This window comes from Aptenodytes patagonicus, chromosome 5 (genome assembly GCF_965638725.1).
Source record: "Aptenodytes patagonicus chromosome 5, bAptPat1.pri.cur, whole genome shotgun sequence".
Classification (NCBI taxonomy): domain Eukaryota; kingdom Metazoa; phylum Chordata; class Aves; order Sphenisciformes; family Spheniscidae; genus Aptenodytes; species Aptenodytes patagonicus.
This window is the reverse complement of record NC_134953.1, coordinates 42,150,833-42,173,264: the sequence shown is the minus strand read 5'-3', so window position 1 is coordinate 42,173,264 and position 22,432 is coordinate 42,150,833. Positions and strand designations below refer to the sequence as shown.

General features: G+C 43.6%; 1 protein-coding gene across 8 annotated transcripts in view; it reads left to right on the top strand.

The window, feature by feature from the left end:
• Positions 1-22,432, top strand: part of SGMS1 (sphingomyelin synthase 1) — a 106,480-nt gene that overhangs the window by 66,144 nt on the left and 17,904 nt on the right. For 6 of the 8 annotated variants that reach the window (XM_076339496.1, XM_076339500.1, XM_076339495.1 and 3 more), the window contains one exon: positions 2,696-3,002. The exons of 1 other annotated variant lie outside the window; for it this stretch is intronic. The gene's annotated coding sequence lies outside the window, so the exon portion shown is untranslated. Of the gene's footprint in view, positions 1-2,695; positions 3,003-3,094; positions 3,114-22,432 lie in introns of those variants that run through there. One more of the 8 variants, XM_076339502.1, reaches the window with a different exon arrangement.

The following is a 22,432-nucleotide window of genomic DNA, read 5'->3' as shown; positions in this document are numbered from 1 at the left end:
AGAGCAACAGCCACTTAACTGAGAGCAGTACTCCCAGATGTTCAATCCTATAGAAAGAAAATGATGTAATCAGTTCAGGCTGTCCTCCGTTTTAGCCCTTAGGCTATGTCCTGGCCGAAGTGTGTAGGAGAAAAAGAAAAAAAACCCTTTGCAAGTACTTTGGAAAAGTTCATTAAGTATGTTTCTTTTTATTTGTTTAGGGCTTTACAGGGTATTAAGTTGTATCTGTCTGGACACATGCAATATTTAAATGCATAATGATTAAACCTGTTGAAAAGGTGTTCCCAAAGCTCGCTTTTAATTACCTGTAATACTCGTCAAACTGTTGTCTCTTCTCCCTTCTGGCCCCACCTCACTCGTGGGAAAACAGGGCTGTCTTCGTTACGTGCCTTGAGGTCACTGAACCCATACAGTCATGGATCACTGAGGGAAAAAATTGCAAAGATATGATCTGCTGGAGTAATAAAAGAGCATTATTCTCAAATATGAATGCATTTATTGTCAGAAGTGAGTTAAGTTTGTCTCTTTAGTCACCAGGTGACTTCTGCTGTCCCATGAGATGTGTATTCGCCCAAAGCAGCCGTGAGCATCATCTACATAACAAGGAATCCACAGCCTGTAGTGTGTCTTCTAATTAATCCTTCGATTCCTCATATATATGCTCAGTGGGAGGAATTTACAGAATTGGTACTGATTGAATTACATCTAAGAAATCTTTAGGTAATGAGTAATTACCAGTTCTACTCCAGAATCCCTCCTAGAAAGCGGGATGAGGTTGGGCAGATGCATCTGTTGAGTGTTAGGGAGCTCAAAAGACTGCTGGAAAAAAGGCATAGGGAGCTCAGTAGTGGCTAATCCACACTTCTCATCTCTCCTCAGATTTAAAATAAAATGGACTGACTTGGACTTGACTCTCCGGCCTGCTGGAGGTACAGCTTAATTTTTAAAATCCTTCCTAAAAGAGCTGTTAAAAAGGAAATCTGATGGTTGGTTCACTTGAGCTGGGGTCTGCCAGCTTCCATGTTAATGCAGGAAAAGGAGAATGAGCCTATGTGTTTTTAAATTCTTAAATTAGGGAAAAAGCTATTTGAGAAAGAGACAAGTTGGACCATTTAAGCTAAGTGCTTTTTTGTTGATCTTTAAGACAAAAGACTTTTTAAAATTAATTAAAGGCAGGGGAATTGGCTGGGCTCACTGCCGCAAGGTGCTCGCTGTGTTCTCCTTGAATTGGTGCTTGCAGACATACAACTTGATGTTCAGAGTCCTTCATCAAAACCTTCTCCCCACCCCTCTCCTCACCAGTATTTGAAGGTTAGTGACAAACCCGTGGACTTTTTTGGCTTCTGGACTTTGGGGAGGAGCCGATCGTGAACATGTTGTTGCATTTGATACCTGGCTGTCTACATGTGTTAGGAACGAGGTGGTGTGCCATGCCCAGGGGCATGTATCTATTAAAAAAACCCAAACCAACTACTCCTTAAAAATACTTATTTTCCATATGACAAGCTTAGTATGGAGGGATTTCTGTGTGTGGCTTCTGAAAATACTTTTTCCACCCTGTATTTCTTTGATGGGGCTCTGCAGATTCCTCGGTATTACTGGCAGCAGACTCCCTCTCCTGGGGTGGAGTTCAGAAAACCTGATGCTGCTATTTGTTAATGTTACCCCCCCCCCCCCCCCCCCCCCGCCCCATTTCATTCATGGAGTGGAAGCAGGCCACTTCCTACGCCTCTGACTTCACTCCTGGACAGTATGTCTTTTGCTTACAGCAGCCAGTGGACGGCGTAGAGTCCTTGCTGCAGGAAAACACTCTGCCAGCACTGCTCATCCCATCAGTCTTTCCAACATGTGGCTTCAGTCTGCTTTGTATTGTGATTTTGTACTCAATTACATGGACCTCCCCGCTGTCCCGCAGCGAGCAGCCAGTAGACGTCCTCCACTCCCTCTCGTGCTCACCAAGGGTTTGCTTCACACCTTTCTTTCCTGCTCATCTTTGCCACCCTGTATATTTGTGTGCAGGAGGTGCTAGCTTCCTCGGTCCTATGTGTTTCCAGTCCTTGGTGTGTCTTTTGGGATAAAGGCTGGATGTGTGCCGTTGGGGACTGGTCATGCTGTCTACCTAGGGACTCTGCCGCTGGTGGCAGCAGTGGGATGTAGCCAAAAACTTCATTGAAAAGTTGGGGATTTTGTTGTTTCGCTTTGTTTTTAGCGTAGTAAAATAATGACTTTTTTTGTTGTGTGTTTTGTTTTTGTTTTTTTTCTTAAGGGTAGGACTTAACATCTGGTATTTATATATATTGGAAAAATGAATCCTTCCTCCCAGCACTGACTCTTTCAGCTTCACAGTGTCATCTTGAGTCTTTCAAAAGTAATACTAATGCAAGGCTTTGCTTTGGGTTACTTGCACACGTTAAGAATCAATAGACCTGAATTTATATGATAATTTTATTTCCCCCCGTTTTAGCTGTTATTTTGCTGGTAAAACCCAGAGCTACCGTGAGGCGTTACACCAGCTGCTGTAGGAAACCGCAGCCCTCTGGCCGGGCTGGCACTCCCGTCCCTCCTCCTCCTCCTCCGTCTCCTCCTCTCGCCTGCTGCTGACGCACTCGGCGGGGTGAGGGAGCGGCGGCAGCAGGCGAGTGTTCGCTTCATCGCCCCGGGTGCAGTGCTCACCTCTTGTGCTTTTCCTTTCCAGGTGCTTCCCGCATAGGGCTGGTGAGCAGAGGGGAGAGGAGCACTACGAAGTCTGGCACGACACTGCCGGCACGGGGAAGTTGAAAGGCAACTTTTAATTTGAAGGAAGTTCGGCTCACAAAGGAGACGCTGGTGAGATCCTCGGGTCCGGGAGTTGCTCTGCCGAAGCAGCGGAGGGATCATAAAACGTTTCAGCTTGAAGAGGCCTTGCTGCTGTCTCCCTCTCCTCTTGCCGTAAGCATCGCGTCTGGCTGGCAGCTGGGAAGAGGAAAAGTTGGCTGCTGTCATCTGCCACCTGATTTCCATGAGTGAGTAGCTCTCTGGCTCTGGATGATCCCGTTTTAGTTAAAAGGCGTGTTTGACTGCTGGTGAAGGGCCAGGGGCTGTGTTTTGGAAGCGAGCAGAAGGACTTGGATACAGTAAGACCTAAAATATGGCTTTTGGGGATTTTTTTTTTTTTTTTAAAAAGATGACACTCAAGTTTATAGTTAGTTTCTTGTTTGTTGGTTGGTTTTGTGTTGTGTTTTGTTTTGTTGGGTTTTTTTCCCCCCCAAATAAAAGCCAGCCAGGCTGCCAGCAACTGGGGCAGCAGTTATCCGGCTGGTGAGTACCCTGTCTTGTCCCCCTGATTGTGTCCAGGGTCCAGCGTGTTTCCGTGAAACGGGTTCATCTGTCGCCGCGGCTGGACATTGAGGCACAGTGGAGTCTCTCCACCGTTTCTAGGTTTGGAGGTTTTGTTTGCAGCACACCGGTTCAAGGTAATCAGAGTTACGTGGCATGGCAGCAGTGCTTGCTTGCACAAACTAAAAGTCAGGGACAAGCTGCTGTCCCTTTTGCCATCCTGGGCACCTCTCTCCACCCCTAACCCCCACGTTAATTGCTGCCAAATATCCTCAGGGCAATTGCAGTGAGCATTTATATGAAACAGTAAGAGCAAGAATGTATTTTAGACTTCATGTGAGTTTTTTTAGCAGCTGTACATAGGAAGAGGCTGTGCCATGCAACTGTGCTGCTCCATGTGTGTTACGGTGTCACCCACCACCCAAAAACATGAATGCTTCAGTTGTAGAGGAGGGTGGCCCTGGGTGTATAGAGGAACACAGTGAGTCATGGGGAAACCACAGAAATCCTCTCGGTGAGCTGAACATGCTTCAGAAAGAGGAATACAACTTTATCTGTAAGCTGTGTCTTAGGTACGCGGCTGAGTCTTTCCACGGTATGTGATCCTATTTGTGCATTTCTGGCATAGCTGCCTTTTCGTCTTGTCGTAAACCTCTTTTGAACTGCGTGCTTTAATCTGGAAGCTTTCTAATAGATTTATAGTGATGAGTTGAACAATTTTTTTTACTCAACTTTTGGGGAAGAAACTAAAAAACCTGTGCCTGCAGTAGGTCATATGTGTGTGTGTTTTTATATGTATTTGTGTATGTATACACACATATGTATACACACAGAAGAGCTACTCCAGGCATTGTTTTTTAGTCTGTGTGTGTATATATGTGCATGTGTATATATATAAAACAAATGGTTTTTTTAAAGCAGGATGGGGTAAGCAAGCTTAGAGGAGCATTAATTTCTTCCTGTCTTGTCAAGTAATACCATGCCTACTTAATTTGTGAGTTGATTTGGTTATGCAGACGAAGGCAGGAAGGCAGACCATAACAAACCACGCTCTTATCAAATACCTGCTTACGACACTGTCAGGTAAATCATTAACACATGGTCCCAGTGCTTGTAAAAGCTGCTAAAGAGGTTTCTCACCCCTGAAACTCCCTTTTTCCAGGAGGTAAGAAGTGAAGTTACTTGCAGATCTTGGTTTCGTGCATGGGTGTGTGCGGCCATCGTGCTTTCTCTACTGGTTAATAAAGTGATGTAGTCCAGTGGATTAAGCGTGGGAGAGGACCTCCTCCCCATGCACAAAGAATAAAGTGCTTTCCTAAGACAGCGGTTCCAACTAAGGCAGAGGGGGAAAACACAGCATGCCAGGCTGCTTGGTGGGATCAGCTCATGCATTGCTGTCATGCTGGAGGAACTGTAGGTGGATAATGCTTTTATTTCATGTGACCAAGAAACTTGTGCTCTGAAGCAGTTTTGGGTGGGGGGGAATCAGTGTTTCAACTCTTCATCGAAGTAACTCGAGGCCAGGAAGAGTTTTGCAGAAAACGGCGACTAAGATGTGTGGTTATCCACAAACTGACAAGAGCAGCGTGCTTTTCTGGGCTGTTGCTGGAGCGTGTAGTGGGAAACAGGTTCTCAGACCTGCCTACCACCTGTGCTGCATGTGGATATGGGCCATTGCGTTCATGGTGGGGTTTCTCTCCCCTGGCCACAGCAGCAGCGTGGCAATTGCTGAATCATATCAGTTTTTGCCACTTACCTACCTGTAAATACGGTAACTCCGTTACTGAAACTTAATTTTAAATGGGTTTATGGCTGATGGGCTGTTTTGCTCAGCAGCTTTGTTTCCTGGGATCCTGTGATTCAAATCTGCTTGAGCTGGGAAGACCTGCTGTGGGTCTTGGTGTGCTTAAATCCACACCAGACTTCTGTTTTGCCTGACTTTTGTTTCTATAGGCATGTAAAAAACTGATTTCTCCGAGGCATTTGATACTTATAATCTGTAGAGTCCTGTCTGCATCTACTTTAAGGTTTGATCGATTGCGTTTGCAGTAAGACTATTCTGTGGAAGTAACTTGAAGTATAGAAAATATGTAGCATATGAAAACACGTTATATGGAGAATAGCAAAAGTAGCCTCATTTTGCGATGTTTGCAGCTGTTGTTTGAACAAGAGAAAAAGGGCTTAGCTCAAGAAGGGCTTAAGCTATTCTAGTTGCCCACATCTAAGAGCATAACTCAAAACCTCCAGCTAACTCTTAAGCTTCCTGAATCAGCGTTGGAGTTGTGTCTTGCCCTCCACAAGCTGTGCGTGTTTTAGGTGCCGAGCTCTCAGTCAGGCTGTCTTATGCCAAAGGTCTGCCTGGTCCTACAAGGACGTTTTCAGTGTTCTCACTGGAGATGCCTGATCCTAATAAGACCTTTGAGACCACAGCTCAGAAACCTGGACCTCGCTTTAAAAAAAAAAAAAACAAACCCAAAAAACCTGTTTCATGCCGTTCCATGTGGCTCAATGCCTTGCACAGCCTGAGCTCTGCGCCCCCAGGTTTCCATCTGCCTGCAAAAGCTTAAAACTGCTCTTTCTGTTCAGGAGAGTGCCCTTTTTGCTTGGCTAACTTTACAGGGTGGCTGCACATTACCTTTTTAAAGCTGAGCTTTTTAAAGCTGTTCTACTGTGTGAGGAGAGAATTCGGGGTTTGCTGTATGTCTGTGTTACACCTGATACCAAGTGCCTGAAGGAGGAGGTATCCAAAGCTGGAGAAGATGAATCCAAACCTTTCTCCGAGAGACGTGTTTGTCAAAGGAGGTCTCTGTACTGGAGACATCCCAGCAAGAGCTCTCAAGTGCTGTATCAACTGGTAATACTGGCTTGCAGAAGGCAGGAGTGGTCCCTCCATCTCTGTCCTGGGAGAGCCGACCTGGGCAGCTAAGCGCAGAAGTGGGTCCACGCTCTGAATCTTTGCTTAAGCCTTTCTCCTTTGAGTTTTTAGGGACAAGAGGTGCTGACTAGGATCTCAGCTGGTTTACGTGAGCCAGGAGAGCGGCAATCCTTTGGACAACCAGGTCACCACGCTCCATATTCAGTAAGAGCTGTCACGGCCATGGGCGACAGGGAAAAGGAAGGCAGTCCCCTTCCCTCTCAGCTACCTTGATCTGTGGGTTCAGGGTAGTGTTTGAGAGTGTCTCTGCTGCCCCTTTTGCACTTGCCGCCGGCCTGTGGATGATTTTTTGCCAGGAAAATTGGCCTGATGGAGCACCCGGTTGTCTCCAGCTGCTTTCTGCAGCTGTCTGCGTGGCAGAGAAGGTGGGGGAAATGACTGGTTAAAAATAGAAAGGCAGATTAGGAAACTTGATGTATGGTTTCAACATACAGCCGAGCTGCTCTGACAACTCGCTGCTGCCACCAAAAGGGGAAGGACTTGCTTATGCTTGTGTGACTGCGCAGCCAGCTGGTTCTGCTGCCCAGCCCAGCAGAAAACCAGGAAAAGAGCAGTTTTTCTGCCATGCAGTCACCCGAGCACGAGGGAGGAGGGTGGGGATACAAGGCAGGAGGGAGGGGATGCCTCTGAGAAAAGGCTTGTTGAACTCTGCTGGCGCAGGTAACCGGAGTTCAGGTGCGCAGGGGCTGGAGCTGAATTCAGGTGAGCAGCTCCAACGCTTCGCATAGGTAATGCCAGCTCTCCTGAGTGCTCAGCTTGGGTTTAAAATCAGCTACAGCACACACGCTGCCATTTCTAGCTGGGGCTGAGCTAATTCAGGTTAGTCTACCCAAGTTCACAGCAAAGTGTTAAGGAGATTTACTTTGTTGTTTGAATCATACATGTTCTGATAGTTTATAGGGAGAGTTTGAGTAGTTGGAAAAAAACACATGAAAAGTACTGGGGCCTTAGTTTCACTTACCAAATGTAAAGGTCTTGCTTGGTTATAATATTACTCTTTTATAAGAGACTTTATTTTGCAATAAGCATGTGAAGTGTCAGGAGAAAGGTAGTCACCAGACAAGCCAAGGTAAATATATTGTGTGCTTTGTAAATGGCAAGCTTTTTAAGCACTGCTTTTAGGAAGTGGCCATTATACAGTGCTTTGTCAGCAACTCTTCACTTGGTGTTTATCGCTGTTCCTCATGGTTATCACTGTTCCTTGTAACTTTGTCTGGATATATTTTCTGTTGCCTTTCCTAAAATAAAGGCTGAAAAGTTTGTTTCCTGATGCTTTTTTTTTGTCTTTGGTTTTAGGGGTTTGGGTTTATTTTTGTTTGCTTTCTTTTTTTAACTTTTTGTCAGTCTTGAGAACAGCGTGATTTCTCAAGCTGCTCCTTGGTTCAGATGAGCTCCTGTTGTTGTAACGCTCCCAGCCACATGTCGATAACCAGTGAACCATCCTGTTCAGTGCCAAATGAAGAAGGGAAATATCCAGGGGCATTTCAGATATCCTGGATATCCATCCTAGATGGATCCTAAAAACCAGCAAGCGCACTGTACCAAGTATTCCCTGCGCAGGACATGGTGGAGGTAAAACAGCAATTAGTTCAGCGTAACTAAATAATGTTTAGCTATATAATATTTAGTTCAGAAAACCTGTAACATAACACTTTCCCTGGACAAATGACTTGAAGACAAACAGCATTTATTCTTTTCAAGGCACTGTAGATATAAGCATATCTAGAGCTTGGTGGAATTTGGTATTGAGTCAAATTTTACCTCTTGATTTGTGAAACTGGAATTATTCTGTGTTTTAAAAATGAATTTAAGAATTGAAGTTACTCTTTCAGCCTCTGGACAAGAATCCTGAAGACAAGCAGCTAGTTTTACTCAGTTAAGTTTCAAAATGCTTCAGCATGCTTTCTTCCTTGTTACTGGGCTGCTTTTCATAACCAGGAGTAAAAGTTCATTGGTCCCAATGATACATATAGCACTGTTTTCTTGTAAATTTAAAAGATCACTTTAGCGGTCAGGCGGATTTTTCACTAGTAAGAATGTTGACACTATTATACTTTATTAATTTTTAAAAAATGTGAAATTGAACCCAGTTAAATCCAATTTATTTATACTGGGGAAGCTGATGCTTTGGGATTGGTGAGTATTAAGCACTGAGGATGAGGAGGATTTAGCAGGAAGACCACCAGCTAGTTAGTTTTGGTGCAACTTTGATTTCAGTTTCTTAGTCTTCCCAGCTCTCTGGGTTTTTTCCTTATTATTTCTAACTCCTTTTGTGTTTTGAAATTTTCTCTTTTAATCTCACCCATGTGCTTTTCTTTGGGGACATTGGTTTGTCTGTTCTAAACTAGTCACACCCTACCTAAATCTGCAGTGAAGTCCTGGCATTGTTCAGCCCTCTGCAATGCATTTGCATGTTGTACTTAGGTTAGAACAGCAAAGATCTGACCTGGGCAAGCCTCAAGAAACTTTATTTTGTGTTAATACAGTTGCAGAGAGAGAGAATGGAGAGATGCTTCAGATCGTGAGGGTATCTCTGGTCCTGTTAAACTTGAAGCTATGAAAAGCAAATAATATATTGCAAATGCAAAATGAGAAGTGAAAGCAACTTTCTGCTGTGTTAGAGTTTCTTCATCTTCACGGTTCTTGCAGTTTCAGAAAACATAAGCTGTGGAACTGTTTGCTAGGGACTGAATTTTAGAGAAATAAAGAAGCTCTTCTAGGGAGGCTAGAGTAAACACTCATAAACCCAGGAGAACAGTTTGCCCCGTTTTGATTTCTGAGCTACTAAATTTACACAAACAACCCTCTCCCAAACCGTATATATTTTTAAATGATAAAAATATCTTCCCTGTATAATAAAAATATAACTATCTAGCAAAGGGACTATTTGCAAACATTTTCCCTGTATGTGGTGGCCTGGCTTTTGCAGCTTGTGAGGGAAAGGTGGGAAAAGAATTGATCCAATAATTCAGGGTTACTTAAGCTAAAAGCACTCAGTTACTGAATTAGATTTATCTGGGAGAAAAGTAACGCAGGCTCAGACTTTTGTTAATGTTTAATGTTCTGTAACGGTCTTCCCAGGCATAATTGAGCCATCAGCACAAGAGCGATCCTGTCAGAGGAGTTTATTTTGAGTGATTACAGAGCCCACTGTGGCTTTCATTTCAGTGCAGCCTGAGCTAATTGATGAACAGGGCCATAATTTATTTACAGTTCTCGGGATCCTTTCAGACTGATTCTCCTTTTAAAAACCGTTGGAAGGGGGGAGGAGGACGAGGAGGCTGCCGGGGCTCATTGGGCTGCTGGCACTGCTGCCCGTCTGTCACAAAGTTATCTAAAATATTCTGCCTTCTGTTCTGGGTGACAGTTTTGCACTGCCCTGGTTTTAGCCTCTCCATTTTCTCCTAAGCCTGTTGACCTTTAATCTGGAGCGTGTGCCGCTCGGCTGGGGAGGGTCTGACACTTGGGGCTGAAACAAGCTGCAGAGGATGGAGGGAAAGGAGGGATGAAAGAGCCGGACGCTACTGCTGATGAAAAGAAAAATAAGGAAGAAAAAAGCTACAGAGGGCACTAACACCCATACTGTTTTTTGTCTAGGTCTCAGTTTGGGATGAATACTCCTGATTTTTCTTCCTGATTATTTTTTTTTCTTCCTGATTTTGCTAGATTCCAGCATAATACAGTTTGTCTCCTACAGCTTGCTCTCCTGATGAATCATGGGTCTGCATCAATAAATCCAGCTTTATGCAGAGCTTTGAAATAGGGGGGAACTCCTGTCTATAAGTACCTTTGAAAGTAAGTAAGCAGAAGTGATTTTTATATTCAGAAATCACTTTGGGTATGAAGGTGACTTTCAGTTCTGTTGAACCTCTGAATAATCAGGGGAGGAGGCAGCTGCGAGCTGATGTGTGGCTTTGGGTTTTCCCCGTGCTTGGGGCAGACCTGCTATTTCTGGAGATTCGGCAGGGACCTGTTGAGCTTTATAGTCCTGTATGGTGGGAAAGAGTAGTATGGAGTCCCTTAAAGACCCGAGCACCGCTGTCTTGGAGCTTTGTGTGTCCTGTTCTGTCTTAAAATATTTTAGACCATATCCTAATTCTCAAGATGAAAGGCAGTTTTCAACTAGATACACTGTTAGTTTTCATGACTGAACTTTGAGGTGCCAGCTGCCAGTTGTTTGAAAGCTGCTGTGCCTTTTGAGTCAAATTTTGCAAATACGAGAAAAGATGTTGTGCATTGTAAACATGAGCACTGCAACAGTATTATTTGTCAGTCAGCTGCCTTAAATAAAAAAAATTAAGAAAAAAAAAAAGATGCCAGTGATTAGGGGCAAGTCTTCCATAGGTAGCTATTACTCTTCCCCAGGGAAATTTGCCAAAGAATACTTCTAACTGCTAACACTTGAAACTGTAAAGACATTGTGTTTGCGCTCATGTGCGTGGCAAAGTGCTGGAAAACAGATACAGCAACGAGTTTCAATAGGGCAATTCATAACTGTCATATCTTCAGGCAGCTTTGCAGAGAAATCTGACAGAAGGATCGTTTCAGCCATTCTGGCTTAATTACCAAACTGGTGAGTGTCCTGCCATCCCACTGCAAGTTTTATATTTGGTGGAGATCCACACCAAAATCATCTGATGTTTGTCTTGAGGTTTGATTCTGCCTTTCACCCATTTGGCCTGACTAAATAATTCATGAACCAAAGCCGTTTCTGCTATTTCTAGGCAGTGTGGATCACGAAGGCAAATATAAATGCAACACTTGTTAATATAAAACTTCCTTGCCTGATAACTGACCCTGAATTCTGTGCCCCCCATTAGGGGACATAAGTCCCATTGTCCTCAATGATTTATGCAGCATATAAAATAACAGGACCTGTTGCTTATGGAAGTGTATGCGTTTATATTTTATGTCTCTGCCTGCCCTTCATATTTTATTTAATGAAGAGTGTAAGGAAATTGGTTACTTGGCAAAAACTGGCTTTTAGTGAACTAAGGAAATGCAAGTTTCCTGATTTTTGGGCTGGTGCTGTGTGTGTGGTGCTCCCCTCCCCGGTGGCTGTACCACTCTTTCTCAGGGTCTTTCTAAATATTGATCCTTCCTCATTACTCCTCCAGAAAGTGAGGAGAGCCTTCAGCCCTGCTGTTGACAACCCATCTCTTGCAGATCACATTGTGCCTTCTGGGGAGGGCAAGAAATGCCTGTAACAGATAGGAACGTGATATCCTTGTGCTGTCCTGTAGCCGCTGGCTTTTCTGGTCCGAGACCAGCTTTTTTCCCCTTAAATCATAATTCACATGGTGACGTGCATGGCATGTCTTGCATTTCAGCTGGGATGAGACAGGCTGTGTTACCCATGTGCGCATGCTGCGGCTGGACCGGGCTGGTTCGTGTGCCAGCCGTTCGTTTGCTGTTTGCCTGTAGTTGATGGGAGATGCTGTTTTTACTCCTGGGCTGTTGCTGTGAGGTCAGGCTTTTGTAGTTTGGCTGCCAAAGACCTGATTCAGACCAGCACAAGTTTGTTTCAGGATCAAATTAAATCAAGTCCCTACATTGTTTCACTAATGATGTGAAATAAAACCTATAGGAAGACACTTTTTTCCAGTGCTGTTGTGGTGCCACGTAGGGTGAGCTGCATATTTCATCAGGATTTCTGCCACGGTACTTTTATCCCCTTGCCTACATTAAATATTTGTGAATGTAGGTATTTTCAGACCCAATGAAAAGGTTTTGGAGTGCCTAAGGACAGATAATAATATACTTGCTTTTAAAAGCAAATTTCATGTGTATTTATGTTCTGTGCAATCTCTGGTAATGCAGCCCCACCCTCACCCCCACAAAAAACACCAAAACAAAAAAAAAACCCAAAACAAAACAAACCCCAAATGCAAATTATTGTGATGGTTTAATATCTTTTGGTATGAACACTTTACAGTACTTGATCTTAAAAGTTTCCAAAATAGTACTTTTTTCCCCGTCAGTAGTCATTTCAACAGCTCTGTGTTGCTTGCAGGGGAAGCACTGGCATTACGGAGGACTGATGGTGAATTTTCATGATCTTTCTACATGGAAGATTTTTTTTTATGGCCTCTTATTAAAATGCCATATTTTATCAGGTTTAGAAGATCTTGAAGATGTTCTTAGGATTTACCTAAAAGATGCATGTCAGAGCACAGCTCAAGGATAGTCTTGTAGAGTGAGTCTGATCATAGGATGGGTAGGTAAAGCAGCAGCCTTGTCAGGTTGGCCCCTATTTGTTTCGTACTCTTAAAATATTCTGTTTACTAATGTATTTAGGAGGCATATATACATTTCCCAGGCCTTGAGGGAGCGCTGCCTAGTCATGGAGCCTGGCACGAGGTGGCTGGATAGGGTTTTTCCAGTGTCCTGCTCTCAAGGGCTCCTCATCAGATAAGTTTCTGCAGTACCATAACATCCTAACTGCTCCACTGCTTGGATGAGCCCCTGCACGTTAGAAATATCAGTGTAATTGTTATTCCCTTGTTTTGTTTGCTTACTCAGGTATGCAGCAGGGATATTGCATCTTGCTGGACATCTCTAGAGAGTGCATCTTCTGAGTATTTACCTACGGGAAAGGCTTATTCCCAGCGAGCCTTTTGCATCTTGCTGATGAAGGTTGATTTAAAGGAGTATTGTGCTCTCCTGCGTGGCTGCTGCTTCGTTATCTACTTTGCCATTCATCTTTTAGCTTCAGCCTCAGCAGCTTTTTCCAACCATGCTCCGCTTCTCTTGCAATCTCCCATCCTTTCCCACCAGTCAGCAGAGCCGTGACTTTGTGGCCAACACCGATCCATCCGGGAAAGGGGAGCTTTGCTCCACTCGGCAAGGCAGGTCAGAATTCAGCTATTTTCGAGCTGCACCTCATCAGTGTTACTGCCTTGCTTTCGTTAATACCTTGCTAATCTGAGCTTCACCCATCTGCTCGCAGAAAGCTACGGTGTCCACGTGACAGCAGATTTAAATCCTTCCTCCTCTCCCTCCCTCTCATCTCCTTCCCTGCAATTTATTTGGGTTCCTCTTTCTGTGGCTGGAAGGAGAATAGTGCCGCTGGGTTTCTGCAGTTCTCTTGCTCCTGTAAATGAGCTGGCCTTGTTCTCCTTACTGCATGTTAACCTATTTGTGTAACAGGAGCTATGAAGCCCAGTCTTGTTTATGCAGACAAGCAGCTCAGTGATCCTTTCAGAGCGACAGGCTCTGAAATTGATTAAATGGTTAATTCACGTGTCTACTTTCTGGGAAGGAATGCTGATTTTAATTTTTTTTTTTCCCAAGGGTGGACACGGCTTTTCAATTTCTAAACCAACTGAAATTATCTGAGCAATTTGATTTGTTTGCTGTGAGCAGCAAGTGGATGGAAAACACCGCATAGTTCACCACAGGGAGCTACAGTTGTTACGTGCTTGATAAAGTGTACGTGCTGTGATGTAGTCCATGGATGCTTATGTTGGGGTGGATCGTGGGAATGTCATTACATCTAGCGCTGTGCTACAAGCTGTTAACTCCTCCTGCCTAATGTACAACTTCATGAAAGGAAACACAGATTTTGAGGATTGCATCGTACAGTTCGTAGTGTACAGCTTGATTTGCCATCTTTTAGTTAAAAGGAAATGTTTAGATTAGTAAGCAAAGTTTGCTAGAGGCTGCGCACTCGTGCTAGCAGCTGGACAATCATGTGCTGATGATAGCAGGCTGGGTCTGATCCCTTCATCCTTTCTGTGGCAGGAGAAGAGGTATCGCATGAACAACTATCTCAAGAGGCATCTGATTTAAGTATTTTTAATTATTTCTGGTTGTGAAGTGTGAACAAACTGCTGACTGAGCTTTGCACTCTGTTTTGAGTCACTTTGCAGTTTTACGGGCTGTGGGTAGGTAGTGGGTGATAGCGTTCCCCGGGTGGGGGAGTTTGTGAGCTGAAATATTGTTTTCATTAAATACTATTTTTAAATGTAGCTTAATTTCCATTACATGAATGCAAGCTAGTCATACTTACCCAGTGCCTTGAGCTGAGATTCTCGTTTGGCTGGAACTATAGGTTACTTTCTGAAGTGATTTAATGGACATGTTCAAAACCTACCAGTTCAGTGTGTGAATCTGTTACGCAGTGTCCTGGTTTCAGCTGGGATAGAGTTAATTTCCTTCCTAGTAGCTGGTACAGTGCTGTGTTTTGGATTTAGGATGAGAATAATGTTGATAACACACCGATGTTTTAGTTGTTGCTAAGTAGTGCTTACATTAGCCAAGGACTTTTCAGCTTCCCATGCTCTACCGACTGAGAAGGCTGGAGGTGCACAAGAAGCTGGGAGGGGGCACAGCCAGGACAGGTGACCCAAACTGGCCAAAGAAACATTCCATACCATGTGATGTCATGCTCAGTACATAAACTGGGGGAAAGCTGGCCGGGGGGGCCGCTGCTCGGGGACTGGCTGGGCATCGGTCAGTGGGTGGTGAGCAATTGCACTGTGCATCACTTGCTTTGTATATTATTATTATTATTATTATTATTATTATTATATTTCAATTATTAAACTGTTTTTATCTCAACCCACAAGTTTTCTCACTTTTACTCCTCCAATTCTCTCCCCCATCCCACCGGGGTGTGAGAGCAAGCAAGCAGCTGTGTGGTGCTCAGTTGCCGACTGAGGTTAAACCACGACACGCAGTCATCTAGTCTTTCGTGTTTGGTGTGCCAGATAGTGGAGTCACTACCTGCAGAAGAAAGGATGGCCGAGAGCCATCCTGCCTGAGATACTCCCTGGGATTATAACCAGAGTTGTTGGGTGGCTAATGGACATCTCCATAAAGATGTTAGGACAACATGGCACAGGCACATCTCCTATACCTCGTGTGTCACTAGAAGAAAATTTAGAGGTAATTGGATGTCTGCAGGAGGAAGGTACTTCTGAGGCTTTCAGTCAGTTATTGAAATATTCATAATTTCCAAAACAGTCAGATAGCAAGATACAAGTTTCTTATCTTTCCTTATCTCTCCTTATTTGTGAACGTAGTTGATCATAACTTTAAGCTGAGAGGAATATATAAAATGTAAAGTATTTTGCAGACTTTGAACACACTATAATGATTTCAAATGATTCTGCTTGTGGTCTTGGAAATTGTTTGACTGATACCTGGTAGTACACACAGTCACCATCACTGTCATTGTGGAAGCAAGCGTGTTTTCAATGTTATTTTGTGCTCTTAAAATATCTGGCAATTAAAAATGTTAGGAACACTTAATGTTTTGGGGAGGACGTTTGTGCATACCTGTTCTTTGGGTTCAATGCCAAATTGTTGTCAGAAGCAAGATTTAAGTAGGATTTGCCAGTGTCACAGGATAATCAATGGGAGGGATGGCATGCCTAACATAGATCTGGAGCAGCTGAGTATGAACAGTCGATGGTGTTAAGATCTGGAGTCTGATACAGAGATAAAGCTACTTTTTAGCACTGAAGGAGGAATATCTTGGGTTTCTGAAGTCCAAATTCTGAAATTTGGAGCTTGTTGCAGCATCAAAGTGTCACATTCGGTGGCGGCAGCAGCAGTCCTGAAACACCAAGCAACAATCATGAAATTATCTATAAAAGGCAAAAAAATAGGGACCCTTAGAGCAGAGAACAGAGCTGGTCTGAATTGCCATCCCTTTCTGGCACTCTTGCTTTCGAAAGAGATGCTGGATGGCTGGACTGGGGAGGGGAGAGGGTTCGTCTCTCCAGCCGCACTGGATTTTGCTGAATGAACGTCAGCGTGTTTTTGTCATCAGGCTGAACACTGACAGTGGCAGATCTCCACTGCAAACAGCAAGATTTGGCATCCATGTGATTGGTGGCGAAGAGAGTAAAGAAGATAGCTGAAGTTTGGCAAGCGAGCTGAGAGATACTTTTCTTGCTTGTAGCGTTAACCACAAAAGGAAGATGCCAGGGCAGTTCATACGAATTTTCAGTAGATCTGGTTTAAGTAAGACAAGTTCCCATCATTAAGATTGTACACCCATAACTCACTGGCAATCAAAAATGCCTCTTTTTTTTTTCTTTTTTTTTTTTTCCTTTTTCTAGCCTTTCCTGGGTTTATGGTTGTTCCAGACCAAATGCGCAATAAGAGTCTTCCTCTCCTTCATACAGATATACGTTGTCCAGATCTAAATATTTGATTTATGGTACAACTCTGAACAGATATTGCTGGAAAGAGGAGGAATATGTGTTCAAAAATTGGGTTAGGACTATTTATACCAGAAATAATCTTGAATATTTGTGGTGTTCTGTCTTTCAGACCAGGGATCAGTGTGTGTTAGATGAAACTAAATTAATAGACGAACCCAGGAATTATTTTGTTTTACAAAGGTAATAGCATTGAAAATTAATAATGTTGATGGTGTGCCTTTTGGGTGGGTTTATGAATAGTAACAGCTGAAATGCAGAGAACAGCATCTTGCATGAAGTTATATAGATATTTATATTTCAATTCGTGAGGCTTGGAGTCTTTTTGATGTGGGCTGGTGTGCTGGACTTCAAAAGTAGTGTATTTGAAATGAAATTAAAATTCTATAAATATAAAAAATTCTATAAAAAATAAAATTCTAATGAAATACAAAAACATTATTCTAGGCTGGGATTCTGAGCGTGTAAACCCAGTTTTCTTTTGCTTCAGTCATAACTCAGGGAAAGGCAGTTTGGAGGAAGCAGCTGTTGTGGTCTGGATGCTGTCTAATACATGTCCAGTAACAAACCCAAATACTAAAAAAATATGGCAATTAATTGATTTATGCCTTCAGTGAGGCTCTATTTTTCTCTGTAGTTTCATTTGGCTTTCTTTTTCCCAGTCTGCATGGCTGGTTTGGCAAAATACGCTGGAGTATGCATTTTAGAGCCACATTACCATCGGTCACAAGACTGTCCTCAGTTTCCTTAGGCAAAACTTCCCTTTCTGTTTTGATAATTTTTTTTTTTTTTTTTTTTTGGTGTAGTTCTTGCTACTACTTAGATTTCTGGAGGCTCACCACAAATCTGACTTTCGAACAATAAATGACTTTTAGGTATTCAATGTTGCTAAAAACCAAAACATCTGAACTTGGTTAACAGTTAAAATATGGAGCAATGTCACAAACATTTAGTCTCTCCTTATTTTCTTGTTTCCATCCTGCCCTACCCCATCCTCTCCCCATTTCTACGCCTTGTGGGAAGAAAAACCACTTTTTCTGCTTTTTTCAGTGTTTCATCTGTTTTCCTTCCAAGGTCTTCTGTTGTGTGCATATAAATATAAGGAGGTTTGGATAGTTTGAAGAGGAAGGCAAGTATCATTTCGTGCTCTTCAGTAACAGAGTTAGCTCAGAGGTTGCATGAGGACATGCGGCTCTATTTCCAGCTCTGCCCTATCTCTGGCTGACCCAGATCCTGAGGCGTAACACAGATGTGTTTAGCTGTGTTGGAGACGACGGCCAAAGCTTGCTGCCACCCGAGCGCAGAGCCCAGAAATGCTTAGGGTTGCTTCGGTCCAGAAACCAGATGTGCAAAGTTTGAGCACAGCGCATGTTGTGGTATCCATGGGCGTTTTTGTTTGTATATAACAAAGAAGCGACTAATGGCGGTGGGTGGGTTGAGTCCTGCTGTAGAAGTCTTCGCTTGAAGAATTAAAGATCCTGGTGTTGAAGCAGATTACCCATGTGTAAAGGATTTGTGACGGTCCATTAATATTTTCACATACCCCTTTGCAGGTGGAGGGCTGAAATAGTACAAACCCACTTTCTGTCAAGGATAATATTCTTAGAAGTTAAATATAGTTGTGGTTGGGTTTCCTGCCCTGTGCCCCCCCCCCCCCCCCCCCCAGCAATTTAACTTTGTGGTGGTGTTTGCACCTGTCTTGCACAGAACTAAAAGCATTTGGGGTGGGGAGTTGGAAGGTGGGTTTTCTATTGCAGCCATGCAAAAATAAGGTAATATTCATTGCGCTTCTGTTGTAGGTGTTGCATTACTTTAGGATTTAGACATTAGGATTGTGGTACACAGTACAAAGTGAGATGTGCACTTGGGTTATCCCTGCCGTAGGCAGAAATCCCGTAGCTGTTCCTGCAGGTGCCAGCTGGGGCTCTGGTCCTGGCGCGTGGCTCTCCCTCCTGCGTTTGAGGAGACTTTTCAGTCTGAAACAATTGTTTGTAACTTTAAACCAAAGGCAGGACCTGCCCTCCCCACCCCATCCTTTCCACCCCCGGATCACTCGAAGCAGGATTTCCGTAGTGTCAAAACAAAAGCCCTGCCTAGCAACTGCTCTCATGATGAGACTGCTGGTCAGGTGAAGCCTTCTGGTGAGTGTTTGCTGGTTTCCATAACTACTTCCAAGCCCAAGGAAGAAGGGGGAGGAAGAAAGTTGAGCAAAGAGATGTAGGGCTACAAAGAAGCAAAGGCTTCATCAGGTTTGGAGGGAAAATGTGTCTCTATCACCTAGCACAGAATGTGTGCATGTATATACCTATACGCATACACGCATGCAGTATAGATGATGCGTTTTTGTAGCGGAGATATTCACTAGCAGTGTTTCCCATCTGAAGATGAACTGTTTGGTTATTCAGATTTGATGCAAGTACTTTAATTTTTAAATCCTTGCCACTGAACTCCGGGCTTGGGTTCAGAGCTGTTATACTGATATCCCTGCCTGTGAGTGGATTTTTGTTTCTTTTTTTTTTTTTGTTAAATTAGGATAGGAAATATACAGTGGGGTTTTTTTTCTTCTTCCAATAGCGTAATTTAGAAAAAATGGGCTGCTCGGGGATTTATGTAGCATGCAGGCAATTTTTTTTCTCTCTCTGAAGCTGCGTAAGTAGCTATTCAGGGTACGTGGGCGTTGCTTCACATATTGGACCCAGCATCTCTTTTTGTAGTACTAATTCTGCTTGCTCTGACTTTGTGTCCGCAGGACAATGTTTTCCATCTGGGACCGACCTTGGAAGCCTATCTCGGAGCTCTGTGAAACTCGTGAGCCCATCTGTGCCTCAATTTTATACTTACAGATATTTTGTATTTGCATATATTTGTATTTACAGCACAAAACCAGCTTTATTGTAATGTTTTAAAATGTCAACAGTCTCTTGCTTGCTAGCAGTGCAGCCTCTTGCAAGGGGCGATCTCTGGTTTGGAGGCAAAGCTATCCTGGAAGGAGGGAAGCAATTCGGTACGTTGCTTGAGAGCTTGTTAGTGATATCCAGCACATAATTTGTGGCAGGCATTGCCCTTTTGTTACAAATTGGCATGCAGAAGTGCTTTGCAAGTACAGGACGTCCGGTTATTGAGGTGTTGGAGCGTTATTGTTAGTGATGATAAAATGCCCATAGAGGAGGTGACTGTAGCAGTGACTCAGACCCTGCTGTTACGAACAGTTTGTTTTGTGCTGTAAAAATGCAGGACGAGAGCTCCTGGCTTTCATTCGGAATATTCAGTCTCCATGTAACTTCTGTTCACCAGGGGATTTGGGAAATTCACTTGTGGGTTGGTTTCTAAAGCATTAAAACTTCAATCCTTACAGCAGTTGATTTTCTCCTGCTTACGTGTGTGCATCTCAGCATTTGTTTTCCAAGGGAGAAAATGTCATTATTTTATCTTCAAACTGTGCTTATCCCTGGACCTCACTCATTTTAACACTATTTTTTACTAATGGTTTTATCATCTTAACTTTTCAAGGGTGTTTGGGAAGGATGCTCAGTGTTGCAACTGAAACACACCCACTGCCTCTGAAAGGATTTGAAAATCTCCTTGGCTCCTGGTGAGGAGCTCGTTGCAGTTTCTGAAATGGCTGGTTATTTTACTGATTTCTATAGTGATTGTTGCCGTAGCAGCAAAGGTCCTCGCTTAGAGAATAAAAGCACTGTACAAACATGAAGAAGGCATGATTTGATTTGGGAAGACTTAGGTTTTCTTCGGTCAGGTTTCAAAGTGCTTTAGGAGGAGATCGGAGATGAACAAACTGATTTTGGGGGTCTTTGTGGATGTGGTTTTGTCTCATCAGTGTTAATTGCGAGATGTAATGCTTTCTGCTTGAGAGCTTAGAGGTAATAGGGAACAACATGTTAAGCTGTAAGCCAGCTCCGGGGTTGTGGAGGGAGGTTACTGCTCTGCGGACCCTGTAGCCATCCCAGACAAAGTCTCCTGCTGCCTTCCCCGGGGGATGTCCATTGCTCACTTGGCAGTGAGCCCATGGACTTTGAAACAAAATCTGAAACAGTGACATCCAACTGAGTACTTAATTATCCTCCAAGCAGACCTAGAGACAGAAAACTCCAGAGTTTTGAGCACCTTGGCTGCCAAGTCAAGTGTGGAGGTGTAGCCAGCTGATGATTTTATTGCTGATTGTCTTGTCCTTTAACCAACGGGATGGATGCTCCCACGTTCAGTCCTTATGCCCAACCGCATCTCCGCAAAGCAATGCAAAAGAGAACAGATCTTGATATGCAAGGTTATGTAGTGCGCTCTCAAATACTTGTTTAACCCACTGAGGTGGCCATGGTCATGGTATTACAACCCTCATACAGGCAGATTGAAGTGGTGGTGGGAAATACTCCCTGTCGGGAAAGTGGAAAAGGATCTGAAAGTTTTGAGTTAGCACTTTAATAACTGCTGGGAACAGGGGAAAAAAGGTCGTGTAAACACGAGGAGGTGGGGACTGGGGCCCTTGCTGAAGTTATTTCATCCTGCTCAGTCTTGTGGTGTGGGTATTTTGAGATACCGGTTTTACACGGCATCATTATCATAGTGCAATTGGTATTATTATGATAATCATATTGTTATTTATAATTCATTATCTGATACAGGCTCCTTAATAAAGCAGATCTGCTGCGAATGGAGGGAGCATTTTAGTTGCCTGGCCCAAGCTAACAACTCACATCAGAGCTGGGGAGGCTTGGGTGTGCGCCCATCCCCCTGCCTGTCCCCATGCCTTGCTGGGGCAGTGGGACCAAGCTAAGCCAGTGGATGTGGCTGAGCAGCAGCTGATGCCCATCCCCACCTTCTGTCTTCAGCTTTTGTGGACAGGAGACCTTTTGTGGAAGCAAGGGGGCCAGCAAGAGCTGTTAGTCTCCCATATCATTTATGCGAACCTCACCTGATAAAGCTTTCATGAACGCACAATAGAAAATGATGTATTTTTAATGTGACAAGCTGGAAGGTGTTAGTAAAGAAGCTTTTTTGTCTATTCCTCCCCCATTAGACAGGCTGTGATATGGAGATTTGAATGATAGATGTTCGTTAGAAATTTTAGTTGTTTTTCCTCATTTTAACTCTCAATGAAAATGATTCCATGGCCTGCATCCTTGGCAGAGTATTTTCTTTCCTCTAAACCTTCATCCCATGAGTATCAGTTACTCTGCTTTTACCAAAGGTGCTCGATAGTGATTTACATGCTGGTGGTGTGATAGCAGCGGGCTGGGATTGCACCTGGCCAGTGCTGTGCTCGTGCTTCCAGAAGCGTCATCTGTGAGGACTGAAGCTTTCTGCTCAGTAGCTTCTTGCTCCTTGGTGAACCCCATGCCATTGTTGTCCATCCATCCACAGAGGACGAGATGGGGCAAAAGTGTATGCCTCTGTGTGTGAGATGGGATTTCTCTTTTTTAAAACCAACAAAGGCTATTGAGGTAGAATTACATTTTATAATTCATAAAGACACAAAAATTGGAGTCGAGCAATTTTTATTCTTCTCTATGGTACCTTTAATAACATTACTGATGGTGAGTTTAAAGCACAAGCAAGTTTCTGAATTGATTGTAGTTTTTAGCAATATTGCCAAACCCTGCAGTTTTACTGCAAGACACACACATTTGCTATTTCTCATAACACTGCCAAGCCAGGTATCATGGGGTTACACCAGCATATTATGACTCTTGTGCCAGTATCAGAGTAATATTTGCAGCTGGCAAGAGATTTTTGTTCTTTTAGGCTCCACACAGAGCTCATCTTAAAACCTACAAGCTTAGCTGCGGCAGGAGGAGATGTATGTGCATGGTAAGTAAGGAGATGTAATTTGAAGGTTGGCTACAGGCTCCTGAACAGTGGTGAATGCAGCCCTTTGCACTGTGTCTTTAGGATCCTGAATCCTTAAGCACACAGGAGGCTTGCAGTATGTTGTCAGGGGCTGGACAGGAAGACTGGTATGTCAGGAGGATAACAGTTAAAGGTCCGCTTTCCTCTT